Source organism: Haliotis rufescens, unplaced genomic scaffold, assembly GCF_023055435.1.
Source record: "Haliotis rufescens isolate VD_foot unplaced genomic scaffold, xgHalRufe1.0.p SCAF_7, whole genome shotgun sequence".
Lineage (NCBI taxonomy): Eukaryota > Metazoa > Mollusca > Gastropoda > Lepetellida > Haliotidae > Haliotis > Haliotis rufescens.
In genome coordinates this window covers 48,108,686-48,117,006 of record NW_025964361.1, presented here as the reverse complement: position 1 = coordinate 48,117,006, position 8,321 = coordinate 48,108,686, and the positions used below count along the sequence as shown (strand labels likewise).

The 8,321-nt window shown below is 41.1% G+C and overlaps 1 non-coding gene across 1 annotated transcript; it reads right to left on the bottom strand.

The window, feature by feature from the left end:
* Positions 1–336: 336 nt before the first annotated feature.
* Positions 337–408, bottom strand: Trnav-cac. Its single transcript has one exon. It is a non-coding gene; the product is annotated as a tRNA-Val (tRNA).
* Between the last annotated feature and the right edge of the window lie 7,913 nt (positions 409–8,321).

Genomic DNA, 8,321 nt, shown 5'->3' with positions numbered 1-8,321 from the left:
CACTCTGCTCTCAGTTCATCTACCTAGTGCTACGACATATGTGTCTGTTACATATTACTTGCATCAGAAAGTCCCCTGGACATGTTCACTGATTACATTGCGCTTAAACGCCATTTGTCCCCAATCTAAATGTCTAAAGAGGTATAACTTCCAAATACAAGCATAGATATGTCAGTACCTTTTTACGATTCATTTTTAGAATATCTTCAAACTCTATCATCAAAAGAGAAATCAAGGAATTGATATAGCTGCTAATGACGGCTTCATTTTCGTCGTGTTGGGGTGAGTTGTCTTATTTCTTGTTGCAAAAGCGGGAAGGAGAGAAAAAGGTGTAGTTAGCAGAGCGTGGTTTCGATCCACGGACCTCTGGGTTGTGGGCCCAGCACGCTTCCACTGCGCCACTCTGCTCTCATTTCATTTACCTAGTGCTATGACATATGTGTCGGTTATATATTGCTTGCATCAGACAGTCCTCTGGACATGTTCACTGATTACATTGCGCTTAAACGCCATTTGTCCCCAATCTAAATGTCTAAAGAGGTATAACTTCCAAATACAAGCATAGATATGTCAGTACTTTTTTACGATTCATTTTTAGAATATCTTCAAACTCTATCATTAAAAGAGAAATCAAGGAATTGATATAGCTGCTAATGACGGCTTCATTTTCGTCGTGTTGGGGTGAGTTGTCTTATTTCTTGTTGCAAAAGCGGGAAGGAGAGAAAAAGGTGTAGTTAGCAGAGCGTGGTTTCGATCCACGGACCTCTGGGTTATGGGCCCAGCACGCTTCCACTGCGCCACTCTGCTCTCACTTCATCTACCTAGTGCTACGACATATGTGTCTGTTACATATTACTTGCATCAGAAAGTCCCCTGGACATGTTCACTGATTACATTGCGCTTAAACGCCATTTGTCCCCAATCTAAATGTCTAAAGAGGTATAACTTCCAAATACAAGCATAGATATGTCAGTACCTTTTTACGATTCATTTTTAGAATATCTTCAAACTCTATCATTAAAAGAGAAATCAAGGAATTGATATAGCTGCTAATGACGGCTTCATTTTCGTCGTGTTGGGGTGAGTTGTCTTATTTCTTGTTGCAAAAGCGGGAAGGAGAGAAAAAGGTGTAGTTAGCAGAGCGTGGTTTCGATCCACGGACCTCTGGGTTATGGGCCCAGCACGCTTCCACTGCACCACTCTGCTCTCATTTCATTTACCTAGTGCTATGACATATGTGTCGGTTATATATTGCTTGCATCAGACAGTCCTCTGGACATGTTCACTGATTACATTGCGCTTAAACGCCATTTGTCCCCAATCTAAATGTCTAAAGAGGTATAACTTCCAAATACAAGCATAGATATGTCAGTACTTTTTTACGATTCATTTTTAGAATATCTTCAAACTCTATCATTAAAAGAGAAATCAAGGAATTGATATAGCTGCTAATGACGGCTTCATTTTCGTCGTGTTGGGGTGAGTTGTCTTATTTCTTGTTGCAAAAGCGGGAAGGAGAGAAAAAGGTGTAGTTAGCAGAGCGTGGTTTCGATCCACGGACCTCTGGGTTATGGGCCCAGCACGCTTCCACTGCGCCACTCTGCTCTCACTTCATCTACCTAGTGCTACGACATATGTGTCTGTTACATATTACTTGCATCAGAAAGTCCCCTGGACATGTTCACTGATTACATTGCGCTTAAACGCCATTTGTCCCCAATCTAAATGTCTAAAGAGGTATAACTTCCAAATACAAGCATAGATATGTCAGTACCTTTTTACGATTCATTTTTAGAATATCTTCAAACTCTATCATTAAAAGAGAAATCAAGGAATTGATATAGCTGCTAATGACGGCTTCATTTTCGTCGTGTTGGGGTGAGTTGTCTTATTTCTTGTTGCAAAAGCGGGAAGGAGAGAAAAAGGTGTAGTTAGCAGAGCGTGGTTTCGATCCACGGACCTCTGGGTTATGGGCCCAGCACGCTTCCACTGCACCACTCTGCTCTCATTTCATTTACCTAGTGCTATGACATATGTGTCGGTTATATATTGCTTGCATCAGACAGTCCTCTGGACATGTTCACTGATTACATTGCGCTTAAACGCCATTTGTCCCCAATCTAAATGTCTAAAGAGGTATAACTTCCAAATACAAGCATAGATATGTCAGTACTTTTTTACGATTCATTTTTAGAATATCTTCAAACTCTATCATTAAAAGAGAAATCAAGAAATTGATATAGCTGCTAATGACGGCTTCATTTTCGTCGTGTTGGGGTGAGTTGTCTTATTTCTTGTTGCAAAAGCGGGAAGGAGAGAAAAAGGTGTAGTTAGCAGAGCGTGGTTTCGATCCACGGACCTCTGGGTTATGGGCCCAGCACGCTTCCACTGCGCCACTCTGCTCTCAGTTCATCTACCTAGTGCTACGACATATGTGTCTGTTACATATTACTTGCATCAGAAAGTCCCCTGGACATGTTCACTGATTACATTGCGCTTAAACGCCATTTGTCCCCAATCTAAATGTCTAAAGAGGTATAACTTCCAAATACAAGCATAGATATGTCAGTACTTTTTTACGATTCATTTTTAGAATATCTTCAAACTCTATCATTAAAAGAGAAATCAAGGAATTGATATAGCTGCTAATGACGGCTTCATTTTCGTCGTGTTGGGGTGAGTTGTCTTATTTCTTGTTGCAAAAGCGGGAAGGAGAGAAAAAGGTGTAGTTAGCAGAGCGTGGTTTCGATCCACGGACCTCTGGGTTATGGGCCCAGCACGCTTCCACTGCGCCACTCTGCTCTCAGTTCATCTACCTAGTGCTACGACATATGTGTCTGTTACATATTACTTGCATCAGAAAGTCCCCTGGACATGTTCACTGATTACATTGCGCTTAAACGCCATTTGTCCCCAATCTAAATGTCTAAAGAGGTATAACTTCCAAATACAAGCATAGATATGTCAGTACTTTTTTACGATTCATTTTTAGAATATCTTCAAACTCTATCATTAAAAGAGAAATCAAGGAATTGATATAGCTGCTAATGACGGCTTCATTTTCGTCGTGTTGGGGTGAGTTGTCTTATTTCTTGTTGCAAAAGCGGGAAGGAGAGAAAAAGGTGTAGTTAGCAGAGCGTGGTTTCGATCCACGGACCTCTGGGTTATGGGCCCAGCACGCTTCCACTGCGCCACTCTGCTCTCAGTTCATCTACCTAGTGCTACGACATATGTGTCTGTTACATATTACTTGCATCAGAAAGTCCCCTGGACATGTTCACTGATTACATTGCGCTTAAACGCCATTTGTCCCCAATCTAAATGTCTAAAGAGGTATAACTTCCAAATACAAGCATAGATATGTCAGTACTTTTTTACGATTCATTTTTAGAATATCTTCAAACTCTATCATTAAAAGAGAAATCAAGGAATTGATATAGCTGCTAATGACGGCTTCATTTTCGTCGTGTTGGGGTGAGTTGTCTTATTTCTTGTTGCAAAAGCGGGAAGGAGAGAAAAAGGTGTAGTTAGCAGAGCGTGGTTTCGATACACGGACCTCTGGGTTATGGGCCCAGCACGCTTCCACTGCGCCACTCTGCTCTCAGTTCATCTACCTAGTGCTACGACATATGTGTCTGTTACATATTACTTGCATCAGAAAGTCCCCTGGACATGTTCACTGATTACATTGCGCTTAAACGCCATTTGTCCCCAATCTAAATGTCTAAAGAGGTATAATATAACTTCCAAATACAAGCATAGATATGTCAGTACCTTTTTACGATTCATTTTTAGAATATCTTCAAACTCTATCATCAAAAGAGAAATCAAGGAATTGATATAGCTGCTAATGACGGCTTCATTTTCGTCGTGTTGGGGTGAGTTGTCTTATTTCTTGTTGCAAAAGCGGGAAGGAGAGAAAAAGGTGTAGTTAGCAGAGCGTGGTTTCGATCCACGGACCTCTGGGTTATGGGCCCAGCACGCTTCCACTGCGCCACTCTGCTCTCATTTCATTTACCTAGTGCTATGACATATGTGTCTGTTACATATTACTTGCATCAGAAAGTCCCCTGGACATGTTCACTGATTACATTGCGCTTAAACGCCATTTGTCCCCAATCTAAATGTCTAAAGAGGTATAACTTCCAAATACAAGCATAGATATGTCAGTACTTTTTTACGATTCATTTTTATAATATCTTCAAACTCTATCATTAAAAGAGAAATCAAGGAATTGATATAGCTGCTAATGACGGCTTCATTTTCGTCGTGTTGGGGTGAGTTGTCTTATTTCTTGTTGCAAAAGCGGGAAGGAGAGAAAAAGGTGTAGTTAGCAGAGCGTGGTTTCGATCCACGGACCTCTGGGTTATGGGCCCAGCACGCTTCCACTGCGCCACTCTGCTCTCAGTTCATCTACCTAGTGCTACGACATATGTGTCTGTTACATATTACTTGCATCAGAAAGTCCCCTGGACATGTTCACTGATTACATTGCGCTTAAACGCCATTTGTCCCCAATCTAAATGTCTAAAGAGGTATAACTTCCAAATACAAGCATAGATATGTCAGTACTTTTTTACGATTCATTTTTAGAATATCTTCAAACTCTATCATTAAAAGAGAAATCAAGGAATTGATATAGCTGCTAATGACGGCTTCATTTTCGTCGTGTTGGGGTGAGTTGTCTTATTTCTTGTTGCAAAAGCGGGAAGGAGAGAAAAAGGTGTAGTTAGCAGAGCGTGGTTTCGATCCACGGACCTCTGGGTTATGGGCCCAGCACGCTTCCACTGCGCCACTCTGCTCTCAGTTCATCTACCTAGTGCTACGACATATGTGTCTGTTACATATTACTTGCATCAGAAAGTCCCCTGGACATGTTCACTGATTACATTGCGCTTAAACGCCATTTGTCCCCAATCTAAATGTCTAAAGAGGTATAACTTCCAAATACAAGCATAGATATGTCAGTACTTTTTTACGATTCATTTTTAGAATATCTTCAAACTCTATCATTAAAAGAGAAATCAAGGAATTGATATAGCTGCTAATGACGGCTTCATTTTCGTCGTGTTGGGGTGAGTTGTCTTATTTCTTGTTGCAAAAGCGGGAAGGAGAGAAAAAGGTGTAGTTAGCAGAGCGTGGTTTCGATCCACGGACCTCTGGGTTATGGGCCCAGCACGCTTCCACTGCGCCACTCTGCTCTCAGTTCATCTACCTAGTGCTACGACATATGTGTCTGTTACATATTACTTGCATCAGAAAGTCCCCTGGACATGTTCACTGATTACATTGCGCTTAAACGCCATTTGTCCCCAATCTAAATGTCTAAAGAGGTATAACTTCCAAATACAAGCATAGATATGTCAGTACTTTTTTACGATTCATTTTTAGAATATCTTCAAACTCTATCATTAAAAGAGAAATCAAGGAATTGATATAGCTGCTAATGACGGCTTCATTTTCGTCGTGTTGGGGTGAGTTGTCTTATTTCTTGTTGCAAAAGCGGGAAGGAGAGAAAAAGGTGTAGTTAGCAGAGCGTGGTTTCGATCCACGGACCTCTGGGTTATGGGCCCAGCACGCTTCCACTGCGCCACTCTGCTCTCAGTTCATCTACCTAGTGCTACGACATATGTGTCTGTTACATATTACTTGCATCAGAAAGTCCCCTGGACATGTTCACTGATTACATTGCGCTTAAACGCCATTTGTCCCCAATCTAAATGTCTAAAGAGGTATAACTTCCAAATACAAGCATAGATATGTCAGTACTTTTTTACGATTCATTTTTAGAATATCTTCAAACTCTATCATTAAAAGAGAAATCAAGGAATTGATATAGCTGCTAATGACGGCTTCATTTTCGTCGTGTTGGGGTGAGTTGTCTTATTTCTTGTTGCAAAAGCGGGAAGGAGAGAAAAAGGTGTAGTTAGCAGAGCGTGGTTTCGATCCACGGACCTCTGGGTTATGGGCCCAGCACGCTTCCACTGCGCCACTCTGCTCTCAGTTCATCTACCTAGTGCTACGACATATGTGTCTGTTACATATTACTTGCATCAGAAAGTCCCCTGGACATGTTCACTGATTACATTGCGCTTAAACGCCATTTGTCCCCAATCTAAATGTCTAAAGAGGTATAACTTCCAAATACAAGCATAGATATGTCAGTACTTTTTTACGATTCATTTTTAGAATATCTTCAAACTCTATCATTAAAAGAGAAATCAAGGAATTGATATAGCTGCTAATGACGGCTTCATTTTCGTCGTGTTGGGGTGAGTTGTCTTATTTCTTGTTGCAAAAGCGGGAAGGAGAGAAAAAGGTGTAGTTAGCAGAGCGTGGTTTCGATCCACGGACCTCTGGGTTATGGGCCCAGCACGCTTCCACTGCGCCACTCTGCTCTCAGTTCATCTACCTAGTGCTATGACATATGTGTCGGTTATATATTACTTGCATCAGAAAGTCCCCTGGACATGTTCACTGATTACATTGCGCTTAAACGCCATTTGTCCCCAATCTAAATGTCTAAAGAGGTATAACTTCCAAATACAAGCATAGATAGGTCAGTACCTTTTTACGATTCATTTTTAGAATATCTTCAAACTCTATCATCAAAAGAGAAATCAAGGAATTGATATAGCTGCTAATGACGGCTTCATTTTCGTCGTGTTGGGGTGAGTTGTCTTATTTCTTGTTGCAAAAGCGGGAAGGAGAGAAAAAGGTGTAGTTAGCAGAGCGTGGTTTCGATCCACGGACCTCTGGGTTATGGGCCCAGCACGCTTCCACTGCGCCACTCTTCTCTCATTTCATTTACCTAGTGCTATGACATATGTGTCGGTTATATATTACTTGCATCAGAAAGTCCCCTGGACATGTTCACTGATTACATTGCGCTTAAACGCCATTTGTCCCCAATCTAAATGTCTAAAGAGGTATAACTTCCAAATACAAGCATAGATATGTCAGTACCTTTTTACGATTCATTTTTAGAATATCTTCAAACTCTATCATCAAAAGAGAAATCAAGGAATTGATATAGCTGCTAATGACGGCTTCATTTTCGTCGTGTTGGGGTGAGTTGTCTTATTTCTTGTTGCAAAAGCGGGAAGGAGAGAAAAAGGTGTAGTTAGCAGAGCGTGGTTTCGATCCACGGACCTCTGGGTTATGGGCCCAGCACGCTTCCACTGCGCCACTCTGCTCTCATTTCATTTACCTAGTGCTATGACATATGTGTCGGTTATATATTGCTTGCATCAGACAGTCCTCTGGACATGTTCACTGATTACATTGCGCTTAAACGCCATTTGTCCCCATTCTAAACGTCTAAAGAGGTATAACTTCCAAATACAAGCATAGATATGTCAGTACTTTTTTACGATTCATTTTTAGAATATCTTCAAACTCTATCATTAAAAGAGAAATCAAGGAATTGATATAGCTGCTAATGACGGCTTCATTTTCGTCGTGTTGGGGTGAGTTGTCTTATTTCTTGTTGCAAAAGCGGGAAGGAGAGAAAAAGGTGTAGTTAGCAGAGCGTGGTTTCGATCCACGGACCTCTGGGTTATGGGCCCAGCACGCTTCCACTGCGCCACTCTGCTCTCAGTTCATCTACCTAGTGCTACGACATATGTGTCTGTTACATATTACTTGCATCAGAAAGTCCCCTGGACATGTTCACTGATTACATTGCGCTTAAACGCCATTTGTCCCCAATCTAAATGTCTAAAGAGGTATAACTTCCAAATACAAGCATAGATATGTCAGTACTTTTTTACGATTCATTTTTATAATATCTTCAAACTCTATCATTAAAAGAGAAATCAAGGAATTGATATAGCTGCTAATGACGGCTTCATTTTCGTCGTGTTGGGGTGAGTTGTCTTATTTCTTGTTGCAAAAGCGGGAAGGAGAGAAAAAGGTGTAGTTAGCAGAGCGTGGTTTCGATCCACGGACCTCTGGGTTATGGGCCCAGCACGCTTCCACTGCGCCACTCTGCTCTCAGTTCATCTACCTAGTGCTACGACATATGTGTCTGTTACATATTACTTGCATCAGAAAGTCCCCTGGACATGTTCACTGATTACATTGCGCTTAAACGCCATTTGTCCCCAATCTAAATGTCTAAAGAGGTATAACTTCCAAATACAAGCATAGATATGTCAGTACCTTTTTACGATTCATTTTTAGAATATCTTCAAACTCTATCATCAAAAGAGAAATCAAGGAATTGATATAGCTGCTAATGACGGCTTCATTTTCGTCGTGTTGGGGTGAGTTGTCTTATTTCTTGTTGCAAAAGCGGGAAGGAGAGAAAAAGGTGTAGT